This window comes from Cyprinus carpio, chromosome B1 (assembly GCF_018340385.1).
Source record: "Cyprinus carpio isolate SPL01 chromosome B1, ASM1834038v1, whole genome shotgun sequence".
In the NCBI taxonomy this organism is placed as follows: domain Eukaryota; kingdom Metazoa; phylum Chordata; class Actinopteri; order Cypriniformes; family Cyprinidae; genus Cyprinus; species Cyprinus carpio.
In genome coordinates this window covers 35,518,603-35,545,737 of record NC_056597.1, presented here as the reverse complement: position 1 = coordinate 35,545,737, position 27,135 = coordinate 35,518,603, and the positions used below count along the sequence as shown (strand labels likewise).

The 27,135-nt window shown below is 35.3% G+C and overlaps 1 protein-coding gene and 1 long non-coding RNA gene across 2 annotated transcripts in view; both read left to right on the top strand.

Annotated features, from left to right (window-relative positions):
• Positions 1-27,135, top strand: part of LOC109067404 (B-cell receptor CD22-like) — a gene marked incomplete at its 3' end in the record, with an annotated part of 58,012 nt that overhangs the window by 6,084 nt on the left and 24,793 nt on the right. The window lies entirely within an intron of this gene.
• On the top strand, positions 264-1,754 carry LOC122135973. The gene is made up of 2 exons (XR_006153828.1): positions 264-1,152; positions 1,382-1,754. It is a non-coding gene; the product is annotated as an uncharacterized LOC122135973 (long non-coding RNA).

Here is a 27,135-nt window from a genome sequence, read left to right as displayed (position 1 = left end):
CAAACTGACGTAATATTGTGAATATATTTAAAGACATTTCATGCACAGAACCTTTAAAACTATATCATCATTCAGACACACACAGAGATTATCACACGAAATTAGCACACAAATCTCTACAATGGTGGCTATTAATAAGAATAAAAATCACACCCAAATGTTTAAATTGAAAGTTTTGAACTATGACAGGCGTAAACATCAACATTCAGCCTGTGAATCTCAACATGGGTGACAATGAAAATAGAATTTAATTGTGCAATGCATGCTGGGAGTTTTGTACTGGCACCCAGCATGAACTGCACAATGAAATTTTATTTTCATTGTCACCCATGTTGAGATTCACAGGCTGAATGTTGATGTCTGTGTGTGTTTACGGCCTATCATAGTTCAAAACTTTTATTTGTCATCAGTTTAAAGCTTTTATTTAGGACTATTGTGCTGAGAAATTTCTCAAAATCGTTGTGGTAGGTGTGATTGGTGTAATTCAAAAGTATCTTTCCAACTCAGACTGCACAGGTTTTGCGTGTGAGGTGAGCTAATCAAAAATTGAAGATCTAGGTAAACAATGAATTAGTCTTTTCTGTTGCTTTTAGCATTATAGTTTTGTATTTTTTTGTAGTGTGATCAACGTTTGTGTAAGTAGTAGATGTGTTGGGGAAGTAACACATAACATTTTAATTACATTTTGCTAAAATGAAAGAAGTGACTCGAAAAAAGATTTGTTCATTTTGCTGAACGAGACTCAAAGGTCCGAGTCGATAAAATGATCCGAACTTCCCATCACTAGTTGTCACTTTAAAAGTATACAGTACACTTGTTTCCGCTTCACGCGCGCACTTTGCCCACTTAGTTCACTTCCTTCCGAGCCGAGAGAAGTTTGTCTCGTGGTCCGTCAAGGTATTAAACGGCAATATTCCTTACATTTGATGATATATTCTGAATTGAAGCTGTTTCTTGCTTTGTTAAACATACCTTGTATGTGGGATTATGAAATCGTATTTGTGAATGATTGCAATTGTGACTGTTTGCGATTGTGAGTGAGATTAGAATATATTTGCCTGCTGTATTTACTCTTCCTTTGCCAACAGGTGTTTACTTAAATGAAGAGAGTCACAAAATTAATGTTTTCAACAAATTTCCCCATTTATGCAGGTATGTTGTGGTTTTGTGTGCAATCTTTATGATTGATTTCGTGTTATGGTTATGTGTTTTGTTTATGATTATGCTAAACAGATTAACTTTGTGAAATCGCCCGCTTAGTTCACTTCCTTCTTAGATGAGAGAAGTTTGTCTTGTGGTTCATCAAAGCATTAAACGGTGTTTCCTTAAATGAAGAGAGTCACAAAATTCATGTTTTCAACATATTTACCCATTTATGCAGAAAATAAAGACAGTGTCAAGCAGTAAAAGGGTCTGAAGTTTCTTAATTGAGTGACATCAACACAACGCAGAGTGGATTCCCCTTACCTGGGACCCATTACAATGGTGCCGTGACCTTTTAAAGATCCATCCAAAGTGTTTGTTCGCCGAGGGAAGCTGCAGTGTCTGGTTTTGGTTTTTTTTTTTTTTTTTTCCTCAAGGACTGAAGGACTATTTTATATGAAAGTGGACTGTTTTTCTAAGAAGACACGTCACCAATTTGAATTCAGACTTTATTAGCAAAATAACAGACTGATTGCTGTTATCAATTTATGCTATTCAGAACAATATTTGTGTTTGTTTATTATAATAAAGTTGAAGTTAATTGACTGTTACAGCGTGGAAATCTGGAAATATTAGCTTTATTGATAAGGTGAATGACAATGTGACACTTGACCAAAGTAGCCGATTTGGTAGGGGAAGGGGTCTTTTCAGTATCCCCTCTGAACCTAGGACACCAGGGTCTACTACCAGGGCTTTTGATACATTCTGACCTCCACAAGATATGTAGATCAAACATCATAACCCAGATTCGTGTCTTTCGGATGAGATGTTAAACCAAGGTCCTGACTCTCTGTGGTCATTAAAAATCGAAAAGGATGTCTTTCGAGAAAGAGTAGGAGTGTAACTCCGGCATCCTGGCCAAATTTGCCCATTGGCCTCTGACCATCATGGCCTCCTAATCATCCCCATATCTGCTGATTGGCTTCATCACTCTGTCTCCTCTCCACCAATAAGTTGGTGTGTGGTGGGCGTTCTGGTGCAATATGGCTGCCGTCACATCATCCAGGTGGATGCTGCACACTGGTGGTGGTTGTGGTGGTGACACCGGCCCTCTAGGACTAAGTTTGGAGACCTCCGTCTTATACCTTCACAAAACTGCTGAGACCAATTTTTACCAATGAATGGGGAGAATTATTATGCTTTTTATGGGTCCTTTTATGCTTTTTGACTTTTATTCTAACTTCAGTTATAGTGTGTTATGTTGCTGTTTGAGAATAAAAGGATCTTGACTTATAGTAATAATCATGGCTGAGAGTAAGCTATTGTGCAAACGTAAAATAAAACCACACTGAGAACAAGAACAGCAGCTACTTCTTGCCAAACGTGTACTTTCAAAGATTAAATTAAAGGGAAATGTTATGCTGATGTGTTTCCGCTAAAAATAATCTGAAAGTAAACTGCATGTGCTCTACAGGAAACACCTTGAATTACAGGAAAAGATATCAGGTGTGTTTGTGTGTGTGCCCAACGCAACACAGGGACAACACTTATACGGTTTGTTTTTGTGTGTGCCCAACACATCGTTTGAGGATATGCGTCCGAAATGGCATACTCAAACCGTTTGAGTAAACAGATTGCCTTTACTTACACTGTAAGTTTTAAAACTTTGCAATTATGTAATCCTGATTAACAAGTCACAGCTGCTGTTAACAAACTCAAACCGTTCCAGTATTAAACAGACTTTATGCCTGTACATTACAGAAGACTTATTGAGTAAGGTTTTAAAACTTTGCATTTATGTAAGTCATGTAGAGATCAGTGATTGCTTTAGTGGGCTCTGATTCTGTCTTTTAGTGTTTTGAAACAGTTTTTGCTGTTATAACTCGGAGCCATCATCAAATTCCAGCTACCACTTGCCTACAAAAACCACTGGACTTACCTTTATTTCTTATGCACCCTCAGAAGTTTGCGCTCTGCTACAGAAGATCTTGTATTGAGAACTCTCACGGACTTTTTCCTAACTCCCAGCTGGTGGAATGATGATCTCAATTTGATTTACTCATTTTCATCTAAAGTCAACCATGTTAGAGATCAGTACTTGACCTTTTTTTGCTTTACCCCTGTTGTGGTACTCTTGAGACTTGTCATAGCCCTTGTATACCGTTGTTGTTCGGTGATCTGATTGTTTCTACTGTTCTCATTTGTAAGTCGTTTTTGATAAAACTGCTGTTTGATTGAAACATGTAAATGTAAATGTATAACTCAAAAAACCCAGAGAAAATATGATCAGGTATTGGTTGTTATACAGCATATTGGTGATGATAAAAATCAATTATGGAGCTGTTCAGAGTCCAAAATCTTACTAAATAGGTGTTCTATAGTTAGTTCAGTTGATTACAATGAAAGCCATTAAAAAAGTCAGTGGTCCTTTCATAATCAGTTAATATAAAGGACTTTCCAAACAGTTTGGTCTTCTATGGTGTCAATTAGTCACACACAGACATCAATAATCAGAATATGAACCTCAACAATGGTTACAAAAAAAAAAAAAACATGCTGCAATGCATGCTGGGTATTATTGTAGTACAAAACCCATCCATGTCTCCCAGCATGCTCTGCTGCATTGTTTTTTTTTTTTTTTTTTTTTTTTTTTTATGGTCACCATTGTTGAGGTTCATATGCTGATTATTGATGTCTGTGTGTGACTAAGTGACGTCACAGAAAACTAAACTGTTTGGAAAATTCTTTATATTAACTGATTATCACAGAACCACTGGCTCTTAGAATCATTTTTACTGTAATCAATCCAACTAATTACACAACACCTATTTCATTAGAGATTAGACACCAAACAGTTCAATAATCAATGATTATCACCACCAACATACAGTATTACAACCAACAACTTACTTTTATAAACAGGTTAGATTAAAAAAAAATGCTAACCTGAATGCACTGTAAGTTGCTTTGGATAAAAGCAGCTTCTAAGAGTGTGAGTGTGTGTTTAACACCTGATGATATTTTCTCTGGGCTTTTGAGTTACAACAAATGGTTACAACAGCCAAAGAAAAAACTAAGACAGAAATCAAGGGTCAAGAGCCCAAATAAAGCAAACACTGTTCTCTAACATGGTTACTTTAAATGAAAACATAAATCAACATCTAAACCTTAGTTAATTCTCAATCAGATCTTCTGTAGACGTCTGACAGAAATAAAGTCAGTCTGGTTATTAATAAGTCGAGCTGGTGATGCTGTTTGTGGGGTTGTTTAATCAGATCTTGAGAGATTTAATGTATTTTATTTCAGTTTATTTTATCTAAGGCTGTGTCTGAAGTCAGTTGTAGTTCTTGTGTTTCTATTTTCTTCAGTAATTCTGTTTGTTAACAGCAGCTGTTCATCACTAATTCACAATTATCACTCAATTAATCACTTAATTATTTAATTGCAATGTATATCTTCTTTCAGTGAACTCAACTGAATTAAGTTCAGAGTACTCACAACTATTAGTTTTAAAACTTAAATGGTTTAAGGCAATCGGTTTCCTCAAACGGTTTGAGTTAACATAACTTGTCAGGTTTTAGTGAGGCTATTTCTGAAGTCAGTTGTAGTTCCTTTCTCTCTTTTCTTCAGTAATTCTGTTTGTTAACAGCAGGTGTTCATCACTAATTCACAATTATCACTCAATTAATCACTTAATTACTTAATTGCAATGTATATCTTCTTTCAGTGGACTCAACTGAATTAAGTTCAGAGTACTCATAACTGTTAGTTTTTAAAACTTAAATGGGTTTAAGGCAATCGGTTTCCTCAAACGGTTTGAGTAAACCTAACTTGTCATGTTTTTAAGGATATTTGTTTACACAAATGGTTTGAGTTACGTTATTTGTCGGGTTTTACAGTGTGTTAGTTTTAAAACTTAAATGGTTTAAGACAATCGGTTTCCTCAAACGGTTTGAGTAAACCTAACTTGTCATGTTTTTAAGGATATCTGTTTACTCAAACGGTTTGAGTTAAGTTACTTGTCGGGTTTTACAGTGTAAAAACCTGACAAGTTAGGTTTACTCGAACCGTTTGAGGAAACCGATTGCCTTAAACCATTTAAGTTTTAAAACTAACACACTGTAAAACCCGACAAGTAACGTAACTCAAACCTTTTCTGTAAACAAATATCCTTAAAAACATGACAAGTTGGGTTTACTCAAACCGTTTGAGGAAACCGATTGCCTTAAACCATTTAAGTTTTAAAACTTAACAGTTATGAGTACTCTGAACTTAATTCAGTTGAGTCCACTGAAAGAAGATATACATTGCAATTAAGTAATTAAGTGATTAATTGAGTGATAATTGTGAATTAGTGATGAACACCTGCTGTTAACAAACAGAATTACTGAAGAAAAGAGAGAAAAGAACTACAACTGACTTCAGACACAGCCTCACTAAAACCTGAACTTAATTCAGCTGAGTTCACTGAAAGAAGATATACATTGCAATTAAACAATTAAGTGATTAATTGAGTGATAATTGTGAATTAGTGATTAACAGCTGCTGTTAACAAACAGAATTACTGAAGAAAAGAGAAACACAAGAACTACAACTGACTTCAGACACAGCCTTAGATAAAATAAACTGAAATAAAATACATTAAATCTCTCAAGATCTGATTAAACAACCCCACAAACAGCATCACAAGCTCCACTTATTAATAACCAGACTGACTTTATTTCTGTCAGACGTCTACAGAAGATCTGATTGAGAATTAACTAAGGTTTAGATGTTGATTTATGTTTTCATTTAAAGTAACCATGTTAGAGATCAGTGTTTGCTTTAGTTGGGCTCTTGACCCTTGATTTCTGTCTTAGTTTTTTCTTTGGCTGTTGTAGTCATTTGTTGTAACTCAGAAGCTCAGAGGAGATATCATCAGGTGTTATACACACACTCACACTCTTAGAAGCTGCTTTTATCCAAAGCGAATTACAGTGCATTCAGGTTAGCATTTTTTTTTTTATTGAACCTGTACCTAGATGTTTGTTGTTATACTGTATATTGGTGATGATGATGATTATTGAACTGTTTGAAGTCTAATCTCTGATGAAGTCACTTAGTCACACACAGACATCAATAATCAGCATATGAACCTCAACAATGGTGACCATAAAAAAAAAAAACCCTTGCTGCAGAGCATGCTGGGAGCCATGGATGAGTTTTGTACTACAATATTACCCAGCATGCATTGCAGCATGTTTTTTTTTCTTTTTTTTTTCGTAACCATTGTTGAGGTTCATATTCTGATTATTGATGTCTGTGTGTGACTAATTGATACCATAGAACACCAAACTGTTTGGAAAATTCTTTATGTTAACTGATTATGTAAGAACCACTGACTTTTTGAATGGCTCTCATTGTAAATCAACTGAACTAACTACAGAACACCTATTTAATAAAATTTTGAACTCTGAACAGCTCTATAATTGATGATTATCATCACCAATATGCTGTATAACTACCAATACCTGATCATACTTTCTCTGGATTTGTTGAGTTATAACAAACATGTTTCAAAAACACATTGTTACAACATCCAAAAAATAATAATCTAAGACAGAAATCAAGGGTCAAGAGCCCAACTAAAGCAAACACTGATCTCTAACATGGTGACTTCAAATGAAACAATAAATCAACATCTAAACCTTAGTTAATTCTCAATAAGATCTTCTGTAGACGTCTGACAGAAATAAAGTCAGTCTGGTTATTAATAAGTGGAGCTGGTGATGCTGTTTGTTAACAGCAGCTGTTCATCACTAAAGCTCAATCAGCACTTAATTAATCACTTGATAACATAATTGCAAAGTTTTAAAACTTACATGGTTTAAGTAAAGGCAATCTGTTTACTCAAACGGTTTGAGTTACTGTGACTTACTGTGTCAGGTTTTACAGTGTAGGTACTTAAGTTCAATAAGTACTTACTTAACGAGCGCTAAAATAGTACGTACTCTACAGCCAAATCTCATTGAGTATGAATGGGATCCACCATGTTTACATTATTATGTGACCTATGACATTATAACAAGTGCAACAACTTCAAAAATATGACTGACTGAGACAGGTTTAATATCTACTGTCTGTAAATATTTTGATGTTGATGAAATTTGCTCACTTTGTGGTCTTGTTGAAGAAACAGCTGCCCTTTTATTGTGATTGTAGTTTAACCAATACATTTTGTGTTGATTTAAGTTTTTATATTTTAACTCTACTGAAATAACCCACAGTTTAATCCTTAAAGACTAAACACCTCATAGCATCAGTAACTCCAAAACCCTACCTCGTACAGTTTTCCTCAGTGTTTGCAATATTTGTAATATCTGCATAAAAGACATGTCGATCAGCTGCTTGAAGATCTCGCCTTTGGAGAAGACTGTTGATTTTACACTTGAAAAATGTAAGTATTACTAATTAGAAATTAAGTTTACCCCAGAAAGCATTTCTAGCCCACCCCAACACTTATGAACAACAGTGGTGAAAAGAGTACTGAAAATTTGTACTTAATTACAAGTACTGTTACATTGCTGAAATAATACGCAATTACAAGTAAAAGTACTGGTGTCAAAAAAGTACTTAAGTAAAAGTACAAAGTACTCTTAAAAACTACTCAGAGTACTAATTACTAGTTACTTTTTAGCCGGCGATATTTAATTACCAAAAAATATTCATATCAAAGACCTATGTGGATAAAAGCAACTTTGAACAAAACCAACTCTTATCTATTGACAAAGTACGTCAATTAGTGGTCATGACACAGGAATTTCTAACTTCAATACCTTGGTTGGATAGGAGTGGTTAAAGGGGTCCTATTATGCTCTTTTATAAAGTCTTGATGTCATTTTGGCAGGTGTACTGGAACATGCTCTCATGCTTGGTGGTTCGAAAAATCCATTATTTTTCACATAATTTACATTATTAAAATACCTTTCTTCCCAGCCTGGCATGAATAGCTCGATTAGTTCTGGGTTTGATGAAGGCCCGCCTTCCGAAAAACGAAATGTGTTGTGATTGGTTAGCTGTCCCAGCGCGTAGTGATTGGCGAACAGCTCAGACGTGTTTCAGTTCTGACCACCCCTTGCCTAAGCAGCAAGTTCTGTCTGCTCCAGTATAGTTAAGATGGCATCAATATTGTCATATCAATTTGAGTCGGATTCAGACCCTGAGAATATTAAACAAGAGGATCACGCAGAACCTTTGCACGCACGGATATTGCAAGACATATAAGAGTGGTAACATTATTGTTATTTTTTTGGCTAAATCACGTTTTAGATAGGATGTCACAAACTGCTTAAAAACAACTGCTTTTTACTATCTACAGATAAGAGCAACGGTTATATGTATTACATCGCAGAAACGGCATTCAACTTATACTTTGAAATGTAAATAACATGCACAACAACAAATAAAGCAGCACACTTACAGGCTGTGATGCAGATACAGCAGATTTTCCTGACAATGGGGGAACTGCTACGTCTTTCAGCAAAAGCCTTTTGGCAAAACCAACACTGTAATGCCTCATGACTCCCCCCAAAACTTGACGCTACAGCAGCACTTCTTTGTCGTCGTCTTGTCTAATCCACTCAGCCAAGTGTTCGAACCACGACCTCACCCCTCCCAACCAACCAACCATTTCCATAGGCAGGATTTATTTTAATGATATTCTAATGGGCTGCTTTGTGACATCACAAACCCCGGAAAACAATGCTGTATTTCAAACTAGCCGTTTTTGTAGTTCTTGAAAAGGGATTTTTTTAAAAAATGAAATATCTCCCTTTGGAGTCAACTTTGAGATTTAAACTTTGTAGATCTTTTTTATGCCCAGACATACACACTACACATTGACTAAAATTCAAAAAGTAAAAAAGCATAATAGGACCCCTTTAAAGGGTTAGTTAAAGAAGAAATGTGGGTTGTGTTTTTAATGATTTGGTTTTGTGTTTTTTCAAACCCGTAAGACCTCCGTTCATCTTCGGAACACAGTTTAAGATATTTTAGATTTAGTCCGAGAGCTTTCTGATCCTCCATTGAAAATGTATATACGGTATAATGTCCATGTCCAGAAAGGTAATAAAAACATCATCAAAGTAGTCCATGCGACATCAGAGGGTCAGTTAGAATTTGTTAAAGCATCGAATATACATTTTGCTCCAAAAATAACAAAAATTACTACTTTATTCAGCATTTTCTTCTCTTCCGGGTCTGTTGTGAGCGCATTCACAACACTGCAGTGACGCCGCTGACGTACAACGCTGCTGACATGCTTTCTGGTGTGCCCAATAACAAAGAAAACATGTCAGCAGCATCGTAAGTCAGCAGCGACACTGCAGTGTTGTGAACGCGCTTACAACAGACCCAGAAGAGAAGAAAATGCATTCCAAAGATGAACGGAGGTCTTACGGGTTTGGAACGACATAAGGGTGAGTCATTAATGACATTCTTTTCATTTTTGGCTGAACTAACCCTTTAAGAATATCTGCTTGTTACGTCTGACATCTTGCTTCACCGCCTCTGGGTCCTAACTCTCTGCCAGATGCCCCCTCAGAAAACAACAAACTGTGTGCATATACACACTCATGATGTCATGTCATACTGAAAAATTATAACCCTAAACTTTTTCTCCATCCCAGATGGCCTGACAGTGATTCAGCTAAAATATTAGTGTCTAAGACACTGTAAGTACGGAGCCTGTAGTGTGCACAGCGAAATTTTAAACTTAAAGATGTAATATTAATTAAAAAGTGGTCATAAATGCTGCTGAGATAGTATTCTCAATTGAAATGAGTAGAGACTTGGACCCAGAAGCAGCAGTCCTAACATCATGACTTAACAAGAGGATTCTCCCAAGCCATCAAACTGACTTCATCAGAGCAAGAATGCCATTCCAGAGCCGGAAGCAATTTATATAGGCTTTTATTTACATTATTTTACAGGCTTTTATTTTTTGATCAATTATCATTACAAAAATCTCAATCTTAAACATTTGCTCATTCTGTGTATTTGTGTCTTTAAAATATGGTAACTTACAGCCACAAGGAAGCTTGATTTCTAACTGAAAATAAAAAAAAAAAAAAAAAAAAAAAAGACAAGTAGACCTACACAGTCAGTAATAAAATTATAAAATGAATGACCTCAATTCAGTTGAGTTATTCAAATATGACAACACTGAATTTTTATAAGCAGTGATTTAAGAGCCATATACAGTATGTTAGGCCTATTTTTGTAGATAAATGGAACATCAGATGGCTTTGACCTAGATGGCTTTGACCTGTATTGACTGTACAATGTAGTGATGCACACAGCAAAATCCCCAGTGTTAATCTAACACTCTGAGTGTGGACTCATATAAACACCGAAGTAGTGTTAAAAGTAACACTGAAGCAGTGTTGAAGTTAATGAGATAATTAGGTGTTTGATTGAGTGAGTGATTGACTATTATTGAAGACACCTGATTTTAACAAGCAGAATCACCAAAGAATACAATCACAATTTGTGTGTCACCATTATAGTGGTCAGTATTAGCTTTAGTTGGGATCTTGACCCTTAAGTGGTTAACTTTAAGTTTTTTTATGTGGCTGTGGTAACTGAGTTATAACAGACAAACAAACCAGAGGAAATGTGGTCGTGTTGTTGGTTGTGTTTTGGGTTTGAACACTTGAGTTGGATTGTCTTTATTTATTACATAAGTTAAATGAAAAATACAAGACCTTGCATTTTGGCCTAATCAGACAGATGTTTTTAAAAGTTACAGCTACATAATAAATAAGTTTTTATTTAGACACACAGACATCAAGAGTCAGCGTGAGCATCACAACAATGGTGACCATCAAAAAAAGCATGTTATAGCCAATAAAAACTCATCATTTTTGCCGGTTTTTATGTGACTTTTTAGTATTTAGTTTTGTGATGTTCAGAGTTGATCTGTTTATCTGAATATGCTGTTTGTCACCGTTGTTGAGATTCATACACTGATTCTTGATGTCTGTGTGTGCCTAAAATAATGAATCTTGAAAAAAAATCAGAACAGTTTGCAAGGGACCCTTACAAAATGTATTGCAGATACCGTCTTTTTCACTGTGGTGTCAAAAGTTGTTATAATCAATCAAGGAAATATAACTCAGAGAAAAGACTCTGAATGAGTTCAATGATTCAATGATAACTCAGTTATATCAGCCAAACAAAATTTAATGTTAAAAAGTCAAGGGTCAAGATCCCAACTAAAGCAAACACTGACCACTATAATGGTGACACACAAATTGTGTTTTTCTCGTTTAGTGATTCTGCTTGTTAACATCAGGTTTCTTCAATAATGGTCAATCATCACTCAATCAAACACCTAATTATCTCATTAACTTTAACACTGCTTCAGTGTTACTTTTAACACTACTTCAGTGTTTATATGAGTCCACACTCAGAGTGTTAAATTAACACTGGGGATTTTGCTGTGCAGTTAGGCAGACTAGGATATTTATATGTACAAATCAGAAAAATATCCTATTTTATTTACTGACAGAGGTGGATAGTCCAGGGGTCAGAAAGTAAAAGTCCTGCCATATGTTTATTCCACCCATGAACTCAGCAGCTGATTTCACCGGAGGAGGAATCAAGTCATTCCTTCCAAGTCACAAACAAGTCTTAAGTTAAATCCCAAGTCCTCAAAGAGTTAAAGTTAATGAGATAATTAACTGACTAATTAAATGAAGATTGTGCATTAGTGATGAACACCTACTGTTAACAATCCACATCACTGAAGAAAAAGAGAAACACAAGAACTACAACTGACTTTAAGCACAGCCTTGGAACTGGAAGAAGAAAAAAAAAAAACTTTGCCACCATAATTGTGGTCAGTATTTGCTTCAATTGGGCTCTTGAGCCTTTTAACAGTTTAGATAAATCTGCTTCTAAGCAAATGCATTATTGTTTCACAGAAAACATTTGTGCAATGCTGAAACAAATCTTGAACTAGCAGGTATCCGATGCTTTTGATGATTGTATGATCTTGATTTGAATTTTTTTTTTTATTTTTCAAAAAAGAGTGATATTTCATTATACATTACCGCTATAATACTTCAACATTAAGAAAAAAAAAAAATCCTGCTTAGGCATGAACATTTATCATGTGATCCTCAACAGTGGTGAAAATAATTATTCATACTGCAGTGCATTATGGGAGTTTTTCATGTATTGCAACAAGAAAGCATTTTGATGATTGTCACCATTGTAGAGATTAATATGCTTGTTCTTGATATCCGTGTGTGTCTATAAACCACTGGAGTTCATGTGTTCATGTGTTGCACAGATTTAAAAATCATTCTCTGTAACTATTAAAGCAGTACTTTTTTTGCGTGCTGTAGTTTCACTGGGATGACTATTCAAAATCTAAACTTATGAAACAAACGAACATTATTTTGAACATAATCACACCAGCTCATCGTGACTATGTGTTTAATGTAGATCATTGATCGCTCTTTTCTACAACACCCCATACAAAGCTACAGAGTGAGGTCTAGCACAACAAGTCAAGGGTCAAGAGTACAACTAAGTCAAACACTGATCTCAATGATGGTGGCATCATTTTAACCAATAAAACATTAGCATCTGATCCTCTGTAATTTACAATAACAGTAGGTGTTCATCACTAATGCACAATTATCATTTAATTAGTCAGTTAATTATCTCATTAACTTTAACTCTTTGAGGACTTGGGATTTAACTTGAGACTTGTTTGTGACTTGGAAGGAATGACTTGATTCCTCCTCTGGTGAAATCAGCTGCTGAGTTCATGGGTGGAATAAACATATGGCAGGACTTTTACTTTCTGACCCCTGGACTATCCACCTCTGCAAATGAATACATGTAAATGTGATTTTTGTAAATGCTTTTTTGTGTGTGTGTGTGTGTCTTGGGCACAAATGCTCAATAAAGCTGCTTATTTCTTAAAGTATATAAATTCAGTCATTATTTACTTGCCTCCATTCTGTTCAATCCTTCTGTGCGTGTGTGTGTGTGTGTGTATGTGTGTGTGTGTGTGTGCGCGCACACACTTTTCTGAACACACAAGGTGATTTTGGTCAAGTTTCTCCTGCTGGTTTGTGCTCATAGAGTATCAGTCAATGGAGCCTGACTTCCAGATTCTTCATTACATTATTTGATTCTGAAAACTCAGGTTTCATTGACTGATGTTGTATGAACAGAAACCAGCAGAACAAACTTGACCAAAATCACATCCTCAGTGTCTGTGGGTCTTTCTCTAGATGTTCTCACTTGCTCTGGGCTCAATGAGGATGAAGAGAACACAGGAACATCCAGTCCTGATGAGAAAACAAAGGCAGATGCAGTGATGGAGCATTTCATTCATGACACTTGACCATTCCCAGGATGCTGCTGTGGACTTCTCCATCCTCAGTGCACACAGCAGTCTGCAGACATTTCAGATTCTGCAAAGATGCACAAACACAAAACAAAAGCAGCCATTTTAACAGCACAGTGTCATTTGATTTCTGTATTAGAAGTAATGTTATGAACTTTTAAAGTTCCAGGGGTTGAGACGCAACATTTAGTTATATTGCTGTGATGGTGGAGATTGTAGAAATGACCAGACACAAGTACGGAATTACCCCAATTAAATGTTTTAATTTCAAAAAAGCAGAAGCCACTAGACAGTGTGTGAGCTATGTACAATGCATATATTAGACAAAAATAGAAAAAACATTAAGTTAAGGAGAAAACAGGGAATGAGGGCGGTGCCCAAATCAACGAAAAGAATAAAACAAAAATATGTCCTAAACTAAGTTCCAGAAACCCTCTAACCTAACTAACCAAAAGAAAAGGTAGAAAACAAACCCGAAATCTTCGGCGTATGCGACGCCTTAACTAAACTACCCTAACTAACCAATACTATGTTCCTGCACAACCAGAGGCTGCAGATCTAGTGAGAAGTAAACAAATTATTAATAAAGCATTCTATTCACAGACAAGCAGATATGAGCCCAGAATACGAACACAATGTGTTTAGTTACGTGTTAAGCATTTTCCTCCCATAACCTGCTTGTCTGTAAATAGAATGCTTTATTAAAAATGTTTACTGAGTTTGTTCTTTTTAAAACACGTTTTAATGCATTACGCCACGTTAAGCGTTTTCCTTTTAGTCTAATGGTTTTCTATGGGAGGAAAATGCTTAACACGTAGGCAAATTAAACGCATTGCATTCATATTCTGGACTCATCTGCTTGTCTGTGAATAGAATACTCTATTAGTAATGTGTTTACAGAGTTTGGTCTTAAAAAAAATAAAAATAAAAAATAAAAACTTTTAATGCATTAGGAGCCACGTTAAGCATTCCAGCTGAATGAAAAGAATCGGCGCAATAATGGTCACAAAATTGGTATCGGAGAAGATACCAATTTAATATATTAATTTAATATAAATAGATGATACTTTATAAAGTTTATCTCAATATTTGCCCACAGTGGCTGTGAGACAACTGCACTAAAATACTACTATAGCAACAGATTACAGGTATGTCCTTTCAGAATCATCACTGGCCAGTAGAAATAAACGTTTCTCGATTTCTTCACTTTAAAAGAATGAGAAGCAGCATATTTTCCTGAAATAAAGGGGAGGAAAAGTCAATGCTTTGCAATGTAGTAAAGAAAATTAAAGTTTCATAAAAATTTAAATGGCACACAGCAGACACATTAGCCTGTTGCAGATAATAACAATAACAATAATAGTAACAATAATTGTCTTGTAATGCTATATAAATTAAAACAATACTTTCTCATACTCTGATGATATGAAAATCAAATTTACAGAAATTATTTAATTCATAATTCATTCTTCTATCTGAAGACCTGATCCTCCCACTGTGAATAATAAACCCAATTCATTTATTAAATGTAGTGGGTTGTTCATATGTTTGTTTGAATATAGGTTTGTTTTATTTAGAAAATCATTTATTTGAGGTGGATGGTTAGTTGTTGATATGTTTAATTTTTTTCTTCTGTGCATTATAATGAAGGCTTTGTAAAACTGCACAGTTTTCAGCTTTTTAAGCAACATACTCCGTCCTACACTAACTACACACACATCTCATATCATGTATGTCTATGAAAGATGATCGAACCAATCACAGTAGGTATGGGGTGGGGCGGGGCAACACATGCAGCCCGGCCTCAGGTGCAGTCCCGCCTCAATCTGCAGGCTGCAGCAGAGTGTACTTGAAAGTCAAGGGTCAGGAGCCCAACTAAAGCAAATACTGATCTCCACAATGGTAACGTCAAACGAAACAGTAAAACATCATCATCTAAATCTCTGTAACGCTCAAAAAGATCTTTTGATCTATGATCTCTGATCTGACAGAAATAAAGTCAGTCTGGTTAGTAATGAGTGAAGCTGGTAAAGCTGTTTGTTGAGTTGTTTAAATCTTTAGTTGATTTCATCTAAAGCTGTGGCTGAAGTCAGTTGTAGTTCTTGTGTTTGTCTTGTTTCTCTTTTCTTCAGTGATTCTGATATTTATTTGTCATTTAAACTGATGTAAACAGAAAAAGAGCAGACTGGGTTTTTAAACCTGTCGCCCCCTCTAGTGGACATTAAGTATTAAGGCCTTCATTGCTCAGATAACGAAAGTCACTAGGATTTTTTGGGAAGGTAAGTCTGACCAGTTATGCAGCAACACGAGTCAGACGAGTCTGAAGGTCTGAGCTGAATTTGGTAAAACAATAAATAATAAATAATAATAATGTTTATAATGTTTATAATTGTATAATACATCAGAGAATAATTTTAAATATTGTATCAATGCATTCTATGGCACCTTTAATTACAGAGACAGCAGTAGAATTATTAGGCTGCTGTCACTTTAAGACCAAATGCACAGATTAAGCATTTGATTACTTTCCCAACTGTTTATGTTCACTTAAGACATAACTGACTTTAAGTGAAAACTCTTCAAGACTGACATTTTGATTGTGTGTGTGTGTGTGTGTGTGGTGTGTGTGTGTGTATGTGTGTGTGTGTGTGTGTGTGTGTGTGTCTATTTGTGTGTATTTTTGTAGTTTAAAAGCATGTCTGAAGCCCAGTGTAGCTTATACTTGTCCATGTTTCACTCCATCTCGGATCGCCCACAAAGAAAGCAACCTTCAGAACAAAGAAGTCTTCAAATCAGTTGTAAAAACATAAAAGACCTTTTGGTTGGTCAGGATCTGTGAAGGATCACACCTGGCCGGAGAAGGGAAAACATTCTCACCAGACACTGAGGGAGACACACCTCTCATTATCATTCTTCTCATAATAAAAGAGACTGCTGTGAAACGGAGACGATTTTACCAATTGCACGGAGACCTCTACAGTGATACTAAACATGAAAAGGTTAAAATCATAGATTCTTAAGATATAATAACCACTGTCAAAGGTTAACCTGTTGACTCTATAAACTTGGACTTACAAACACACACTCATATCACTTGTACTGTGCATTGCAGGTAAATTAACATCTGTGTTCACATCAGGAAAGTGTTATGAAGTTTTTGTTTTGTTTAGTCTAAGTTTGTCACCGCTGTGTTTTGTTCTAGTTTTCAACACTTTATAGTTTCTCTTAAATCGCTATTTTTCTAAAAAATAAAAAAAAGAGAAAAAGAAAAAAGAAAAGAAAAGAAAGGAACAAAATGCCAGAACACACAGTTATTCATGTGATAATTACATTTATTTTTCCTAAAACCTTGTTGCAGTTAAACTTCCAGGTTCACACTTTGTACAATCAAACCTTTAATCATTTTCTTCTTGTAGATTTTAATGGCGATTGACATACAAATTCAAGGTGCATTACCGCCACCTGCTGGTTAGTGTGGGCCAAGTTCGCAAACCCTTTTCCTATTACCCACTAACACCTATATTCTTCTATCTAGATCAGTCATTATCAAATAAAGTATTCAAAAATGAATACATTCCTCATATGAGTTCCTCTGCAATGTTGATCAAGTCAAACTTCATCTTAATTATTTTCAAATTACAAACCAACATTCTTCTTTCACTATCATACAATGGACATTTCATTTTATAACGTTGTTCCACTGTTTCCTCTTCATCACAATGGTCACATGTTCATGTCTGATTTTGCCTTACTTTATTCAAAGTACTATTAAGTGCTGTATGTTCCAATTTTTCGTATTGATATTAATTATTGTTATTTTTTGTTTCTCCTTGTCATTCTACCTTTACCCACATTTCTTTGGAAGTTATAAAACCATCTTCCTGTTTTTTCTTCCTCCCATCCATTGATTCTTCTTTTTTTTTTATTTTTTTTGTTTTAAATTTTTTATCTTTTTTTTGGTATGTTTTTGTTTTATTTTTTTTTTATTTTTTTTGTTTGGATACTTAGATCTCTGTTTTGCCAATTAATTTCCTTTTACTTCAAACACTTAATCTAGGTCAAACTGCTTTTTAAAACAACAGCCACATCACTTCCTGATGTAGGGGGGAGATGAGAATTTAGGAACAGTTGTTTTGGTCCTTAATTTCTTTTTAAACTCTCTTCTGTTAATGGTTGTTGTTTTACTTGTTTGGAAACTTTAATTCTAGTTGTGTTGGGTGTTTATATTATTTAACTTGATTGTTACAAACTTTTTTTTTTAATAGGCTTGCTGGCTGGAATGAAGTCAGTTATTGTTCTGACTGTGGATTGAGCAGTGTTGCACACTTGGGCCATTTGGTTTAGCCAAATAAGCACATTATTGGTGTTTTGTTATCTGTCCTTTTTTTTTTTTTTTTTTTTTTTTTTTTTTACAGGTTTTATTCATTTTTGTTTTCTCATGCACTGTAACTATTTTTTCACCTTCCAATAAAACACAATTTTTGGAATATTGCACCAACATTTTGAACAGAACCTCATTTTCTTTTCCACTCTTTACAACCACAATATGCAAGTATACACTCTAAAAAATGCTGGGTTAAATATAACCCAGTGCTGGGTTAAAAAGGGACCAACCCAGTGGTTGGGTTGTTTTGACCCAGCGGTTGGGTTATTTTGACCAGAGGTGGGTAGTCCAGGGGTCAGAAAGTAAAAGTCCTGCCATATTTTTGCTCCATCCATGAACTCAGCAGCTGATTTCACCAGAGGAGGAACCAAGTCATTCCTTTCAAGTCACAAACAAGTCTCAAGTTAAATCCCAAGTCCTCAAATAGTTAAAGTTAATTAGATAAATAAGTGATTAATTAAATGATGATTGTGCATTAATGATGAACACATGCTGTTATTGGAAATTACAGAGGATCAGATGTTGAGTGTTTTATTGGTTAAAATGATGCCACCATCATGGAGATCAGTGTTTGATTTAGTTGTGCTCTTGACCCTTGACTTTTTGCACTAGATCTCTCTCTCTGTAGAAATGCATGTGGTGTTTTACAATGATGAGATATTTGCTGTTTATATGTGATGAAACAAACCTCATGAAATGGCCTGATTTCATTTAAAATAACTTGTTTCCATTTACATGTTCAGGTTTTGCATTAAGAACTATGTGAAACTACAGAACACTGTTGTTCTAAAATATATAGTGAATTAATAAAAAAAAAAGTATGTGTATATATATATATATGTGTGTGTGTATATATACATATAATACACCAAAAAAAAACTACACTATTTAGACACAGAGAGACATCAATAACCAGTATACCAATCTCAACAATGGTGACAATCAACAAAATGCTTCATGATGCAATGAATGCTGGGTAACACCATAGTAAAAACTCCCATCATGCACTGCAGTATGAAAAATTATTGTCACCACTGTTGAGGATAGTATGATAAATGTTCATGGCTAAATTCCTGAGCTAACATATCTTTTTTTTTTATTCAATATTGACACATTAAGGTGGCATTTGTTTAATAGTTTTTTTTTTTTTTTTGTAGTTATACAGTACCTGGACAATAAACCAAAGAGAGAGACCGCTTTACGATGTTTATTTACCATGAGTTATTAGCAGCAAATCACAAGTTATTCTGCTACTTCAAGCTTTTGATTCAGCAATGCACAAATGTTTGCTGTGAAACAATATTGTAACTGCTTAGAAAACAAATTACTTTGAGTTATTAAAAGGGTCAAGAGACTAATTAAAGCAAAGCTTGACCACAGTTATGGTGGCATCTTGTGTGCGTTTTTTAAAAAAAAAAAAAATCAGTATATTTCTTCCAAGGCTGTGCCTGGAGTCGGTTGTAGTTCTTGTGTTTCTCTTTTCTTCAGTGATGTTGATTGTTAACAACAGCTGTTCATCACTAATGTACAATCTTCATTTAATTAGTCACTTAATTATCTCATTAACTTTAACTCTTTGAGGACTTGGGATCTGACTCGAGACTTGTTTGTGACTTGGAAGGAATGACTTGGTTCTCCTCTGGTTAAATCAGCTGCTGAATTCATGGGTGGAATAAAACATATGGCAGGACTTTTACTTTCTGACCCCTGGACTTTATACCTCTGCCAGCTGCTGGGTCAAAACAACCCAACTGTTGGGTTGGTCCCTTTTTAACCCAGTGCTGGGTTTTATTTAACCCAGCATTTTTTAGAGTGTAGTAACTTGAGTTCTAGACACTTCTAAGTCAACTTTCAGTGACCTGGGCCATGTGCCCAGGAGGAAGGGAGTGGGGCTTAAGGGAGCATGAAGGCACAGTTACGCAAATGGTTTTCCTTGAGATCTTCTCTTCAGATTAGAAAGTTTATTGTTTTGTTGCATGCCATTTGTTTTGTGAGAGTTATAATTTGGGGTATTACACTTCACAAACATTATATATATATATATATATATATATATATATATAATATATATATATATATATATATATATATATATATATATATTATATATATATATATATACTCATTACATCTTGCATGCATGTATAAAGCCTGTGTGCACTGTACATGTAAAATAACAGATTTTTTTCAGTTTGTTTTCTTTTATTTTAAATTGTAATCAAACCTTTGTAAAATTATCTCAAAATTAATTTCTGAGCTGTTATTTTAAGTATTATGAAATTAAGGACAAATTACAGTAAATGAAACATTTTTTAATACTAAAAAATATCTGTATTTTAGCTGACACTTCTGTGCAAGAAGGACTTGGACTGTCTCTAAGCCTTTATGTAAGTGAGCACCAACAATCAGTGAAGAATTAACAGACAGTAATCAGTTTATACTATAATACAATTTAAATTTTTCTTTCTCTCACACATATTTTTAGGTCTATAATCAGACATCATAGTTAAAGAGTTTTGAACTGAATTGTGTTATTTTGTTTATTTTGAACTTTTATATTTGTACAAATAACATTGTGATTATAAACAGGATGATGATGTTCTTCTCCACAGGAACTCGTCCTGATCGCTGCATCACTCCATTTGATCTTGGGGAAAAAAAAAAAAAAGGTTAACATTGAGATCAAATGTTTGTCATGCCAACAAACACACACACTCAATAAATAAATAAATAAATAAATAAATAATAATAAAAAAAAACCTTTTGAAGATGATATTTGTCATACTATCATCCTGTTCACTTATGATGATCAGCTGGAGGGGAAACCATTAGATAGATTTAACTGAGAAAAAAGAAAAAAAAAAGCAATGATCTGCAGGCTCTTGTTGATGAGTGTGGTGGCAGATTTCACTCATTCAATGCTAAAGACACGAAAAAACGCTCTCAAGTCACTGAACTGCTGCAGAAGATTGAGAAGAGCACTACACTATTGAGATGTATGAACAAGCTCAAAAGAAGGTTGAATGGGAGGCTTTTCAACAGAAAGCTAAAGAATATGGGAAAACAGCAATAACAGTATATAGGAAGGGGGCAGTAGCATTAGCAGCAGCAGCATTAATTGCAGCAGCAAAACAAAGATTTGGACTATAGAGCACAGTTATTGTGTTCAAACAATAAAAGCCATGGGCTGTATTCACAAAACATCTAATCTTACTACGAAGAGTTCTCCTAAATAGCAATAAAAGCTCTTAGGTAAGAGTTCCCTCTTAAAACATGGGTCTCCAAACTTAGTCCTGGAGGGCCGATGTCCTGCAGAGTTTAGCTCCAACTTGCCTCAAGACACCTGCCTGGAAGTTTCTAGTACGCCAAGACATTGATTATCTGGTTCAGATGTGTTTAAACAGGGTTGGAGCTAAACTCTGCCGGACTCCGGCCCTCCAGGACTTAGTGTGGAGACCTGTCTTAAACCTTCACAAAACTGCTGAGACCAATTTTTACCAACGAATGGGCTTTTTATGGGTCCTATTATGCTTTTTGCCTTTTATTTTAGCTTATGTTATAGTGTGTAATGTTGCTGTTTGAGAATAAAAGGATCATGGCTGATAGTAATAATCATGGCTGGGAGTAAGTTATTGTGCAAACGTAAAATAAAAAACACACTGAGTACAAGAACAGCTGCTTCTTCTTGCCAAACTTGTACATGCAAAGATTAAATTAAAGGGACATTGTCGTGAAATGCAGATTGCCGGCGACAGCCATTTTGGGAAGGTTTGTGATTTGTTCTTAGTGACTTAGGTCTTTAGTATAAAAGTATTCATTTAATTTTAATTCTGTCACCCAAATTATGATCTTCAGTGCAAGAAAATTGGCATCTGGTTTCATAATAAATGCTGATGTGTTTCCGCTAAAGTGAAACTGAAAGTAAACTGCATGTGCTGTACAGGAAAAACCTTGAATTACAGGAAAAGATATGGGTGTGTGTGTGTGTGTGTGTGTGTGTGTGTGTGTGTGTGTGTGTGTGTGTGTGTGTGTGTGTGTGTGTGTGCGTGCGTGTGTGCAGTGTTCACTGTCAGTTCATTTGCTGTTTAATTTATTTCTCATCCTGCACCGAACTAAATGTTATTTATATTATGAATACTAATTTATTTCTTGCCATACTATGATTATATGAATTATTCCACATTTTATCAATCATTTCATTCATGACTTCTTCCTCTGTCTGAAGACCTCGGGTAACGACCAGCTTAATTTAGCAAACCATTCTCTCAGAACCACTGCAGATGCAATTGTTTTTATTTATTTATTTATTTATTTTCTACATGCATTATAATGAAGTCTTAAGGCTTGGTGTAAAGTTTCCTGTTCACACAGACTTGAACAATACAACTATGAAAATAATTCCTATCATGAATTTGAAAGACAATTGAGCCAATGAGAGTTTTTAAGGACACACGTAGCACCGCCTCAAGTGCAGCCCAATCCTGTTTTCTTTGTCAGGTTTTTAAGGATATCTGTTTACTCAAACGGTTTGAGTTAAGTTAGTTGTCGGGTTTTACAGTCTTTAAACAGAGTTCCCGAGTGAGACGTCATTTAAACAAACAGAGCAGAAGAAAAGATTTTCTGTGAGTATAATCACTTTCACTTGTACATGTTTCTTTCACAAAACTGTTTGAAGATTGTCAGTTCAGAGCACGTATGAATTGATTTTATAGTAACTAGCGAAAATGGGTGTGAGACGCGCACGCTTGGGTTTGTGTTTCTCCCACAATGTGTTATACTCGCATAAACCAACCATGTTAAAAGAATGAGATAAGTTATATAAATGCCTAATACATTCTAATAACAATTGGCTTTCTCTAAAATTCAGATTCAGTATTAGCCTGTTCATTTCAAATAATGTATTCAAAATGTGAGTACTGCACAATCTTGCACAATGCTATGGGTGGTTGCCAAGTCTTAAAGTCACCATGAAATCAAAATTAACATTTTATTTAAATTGAATATTGCTGTTTTTATTATAAATGTACTGGTAAAAATTGCTGTAAAAAAAGGCCAAATTTTGACCATAACATACTGTTTTCCATTAAAACAGTGCATGCTGGGTAATGTTTGTCATTTTTGAGAAAGGAGCTTACTGCAATATAATGTGAATTATCAGTGATCAAAGTTGACACTCAAAGGCTGTGTTTCAAATTACACCCTCAACCCTCATCCTCAAAAAAAAAAAAGTACAGTGCTTTGTTACTTAAAAGTAAATTATATTAAAAATCAAATATTTAAAATGTTTAAAAAAATTCTCAAGCAGAACAGTTCAATTCATTATTATAATATAATATACACTCTAACAAGGAAAACTACTTATACAGCTTTCATTAATCTTAATTTTACAAATGGAGTCTTACTGTAAAGTGATACTATTTAATTTCAACAGTCATGCTCAAAAAAATTACCGTCTTTAAATACCCACACAAAGGCCATAGCACTGAAATTACGTATATATGGATATTGTATGTATACTCTCACACTTCAACTGCTTCTATTTTAGAACACTTGGTGATTATCTAATCAAAATAAAAAAATAAAAAATGATAATAATAATAAAAAAACGACGGAAGCCACACCCTGTGAACACCTTCTAGAACACAGCATTAGGTTAATATTTTAATAACCAAGCATGTACTACAGTTACGAACCATAAACACGTTAAGAATCCGTAGAAGCGTCGGACTCTTATTATGTTTTAGGACTATTATTATGTTGTAATGTTTGGTTGAACAATCAGCAGAGAGGGGCGTTTCATTCCCGCCCACATGTAGAAATCGAATATTCAAGTTGTTTATTCGTTTTCTGTCCCTGAACGTAAAAACGAAAAAATTAAGACAAATTCTTGATTTTTCGTTTTCGTTTTGAAAAAAAAAAATTCAGATTTCAATATTAAACTAAAAAACGAATTATATGAAGGTACACAGACCACTGACACATCGGTCAACCTCTAATTACTAATTTAATTAGCCTTTTGCTTAACTGATGTTATATGTTTTATATGATGTGAGTATTACTTTAATGTGAGAAGCTACAATACTCACATAAAATGTTTCTGAAATGCATTTAAAAGATGTACCAGATAAACATCAAATAATGGTTACTCTTCTGACCACGGGCGGTGTCTTCATTAAGGCAATGTATGCAAACTAATGCACTTGTGCAACTATTGGTGGGAACATATTAAAGGGATAGTTCACCCAAAAATGAAAATTATGTCATTAATGACTCACCCTCATGTCGTTCCAAACCCGTAAGACCTCCGTTCATCTTCGGAACACAGTATAAGATATTTTAGATTTAGTCCGAGAGCTTTCTGTCCCTCCATTGAGAATGTATGTACGGTATACTGTCCACATCCAGAAAGGTAATAAAAGCATCTTCAAAGTAATCCATGTGACATCAGAGGGTCCGTTAGAATTTTTTGAAGCATCGAAAATACATTTTGGTCCAAAAATATCAAAAACTACAACTTTATTCAGCATTGACTTCTCTCCCGGGTCTGTTAAGAGCGCGTTCACAACACTGCAGTTTAGTGATATCCGGTTCGTGAACGAATCACTCGATGTAACCGGATCTTCTTGAACCAGTTCACCAAATCGAACTGAATCATTTGAAACGGTTCGCGTCAACAATAAGCATTAATCCACAAATGACTTAAGCTGTTAAACTTTTTTTAACATGGCTGACACTCCCTCTGAGTTCAAATAAACCAATATCCCAGAGTAATTCATTTACTCAAACAATACACTGACTGAACTGCTGTGAAGAGAGAACTGAAGATGAACACCGAGCCGAGCCAGATAACGAACGAAACATTGACTCGTTCTCGAGTCAAGAACCGTTTCTGTCGGACGCGTCCTGTTCGAGAACAGAGGAGCTGATGATACTGTGCATGCGTGATTCAGACTGACACACAGCGCGTCTGAACCGAACTGGTTCTTTTGGTGAATGATTCTGAACGGATTCTGTGCTAATGTTATGAGCGCGGGTAAACCGAAGGCTTGAATCAAAAGGGCAATCATCGCCAATGAAGTCATTACGTCGAGCGCAAAAGAACTGGTGAACCGTTTTTCGGCAACCGGTTTTAACTGATCAAACTGTCCGAAAGAACCGGTTCGCGGAAAAGAACAGAACTTCCCATCACTACCGGTGATCCGAAAACCGATGCAACCGGTTCTTGACTCGAGAACGAGTCAATGTTTCGTCGTTATTTGGCTTGGCTCGGTGTTCATCTTCAATTCTCTCTTCACAGCAGTTCAGTCAGTGTACTGTTTGAGTAAATGAATTACTCCGGGATATTGGTTTATTTGAACTCAGAGGGAGTGTCAGCCATGTTAAAAAAGTTAACAGCTTAAGTCATTTGTGGATTAATGCTTATTGTTGACGCGAACCGTTTCAAACGATTCAGTTCGATTTGGTGAACTGGTTCAAGAAGATCAGGTTACATCAAGTGATTCGTTCGCGAACCGGATATCACTAAACTGCAGTGTTGTGAACGCGCTCATAACAGACCCGGGAGAGAAGTCAATGTTGAATAAAGTTGTAGTTTTTGATATTTTTGGACCAAAATGTATTTTCGATGCTTCAAAAAATTCTAACGGACCCTCTGATGTCACATGGACTACTCTGAAGATGTTTTTATTACCTTTCTGGACGTGGACAGTATACCGTACATACATTCTCAATGGAGGGACAGAAAGCTCTAGGACTAAATCTAAAATATCTTATACTGTGTTCCGAAGATGAACGGAGGTCTCACGGGTTTGGAACGACATGAGGGTGAGTCATTAATGACATAATTTTCATTTTTGGGTGAACTATCCCTTTAATTATCTTTAAAGGGGTGCTATTATGCTTTCACTTTTTCAACTTTAGTTAGTCTGTAATGTTGCTGTTTGAGCATAAAACAGATCTGCAGTTACAAAGAGCAGTTACAAAGCTCAAAGTCCAATTCAAAAAGAGATATTTTATTTAACAAAAATCACTTTCCAAAAACTACAACGAATGACTCATTTGGACTACAATGCATTTTTTCCGGGATTTGTGATATCACAAAGATCAATGGGACGAGACCTGGTTGAGCTGCACTAGAGAAGGCAGTGTTATCACTATGTCGGAGACACGCTAGTTTTCCCAAGGCAGATGAACTTAGAGTGGTTAAAATCATCCTGGTTTAAATCACGCTCAAATTGATTTGATTTTGATGCAATATTTGCACTGAAGCTCAGAGCAGGCTGCTTGGGTAAGGACCGTGACATTTTCCAACCAGGCACCGGGTGCTGTCAATCACAACTAACACTGGCCCAGCTAACCAATCACAGCACACACTGGCCCAGCTAACCAATCACGGTGCATTTCGTATTTCAGAAGGCAGGCCTTCATTTGATGCAGGAACTATTCCAGCCGTTCATGCCAGACTGGGGAGAGAGGTATTGTAGCAATGTAAAATATGTGAAAAATAACATGTTTTTCTAAACAACCTAGTATGAGAGCCTGTTCTAGTACACCCCCAAAACAAAATCAAGACCTTGTAAAAGAACATAATAGGACCCCTTTAAGCTGAAGTCTGTATTGCCTGAATAAAGCAAACCAGTATTTTAAAGCTTTGATGGATGACAATTTTAGGTAAAGACGATAACAGTCTTATAGATAAAAGTCATATTAGACACACGTGAGTCCATTATTTTTAGTGTGCATATAATATTAACTCTCTGATAGCTTTTTGCATGAGCACGGGGGAAGTAGTGGCCTAATGGTTAGAGAGTTTGACTCCTAACCCCAAGGTTGTGGTTTGAGTCTCAGTCTGGCACAAATTCTGAGTATGGGTCACCATACTTGGCTGTATGTCATGTCACTCACTCACATTTCTGTCTGGCAAGTGTTTTTTTTTTTTAATTAACTTTTATTAAGCATGTTGCAATTTTTTTGACATATGAAGTACAATACGTTGCTTTCCATTTTTACTTTCTATTACAGGAACAACAGAACTCAGGTGTGGGTGGCGGGGTAACCAAATTACTTCCATATTATTTATGTTATTCATTTAAACTTTTAAATCTGTGCACAATTAGTACGAAGCAGTAGTGTTTACAAAAAAATCAGATCTAAACGGCTTAACATATTCCGTCCACTTGGACTATATCCTATAGAAAGTATC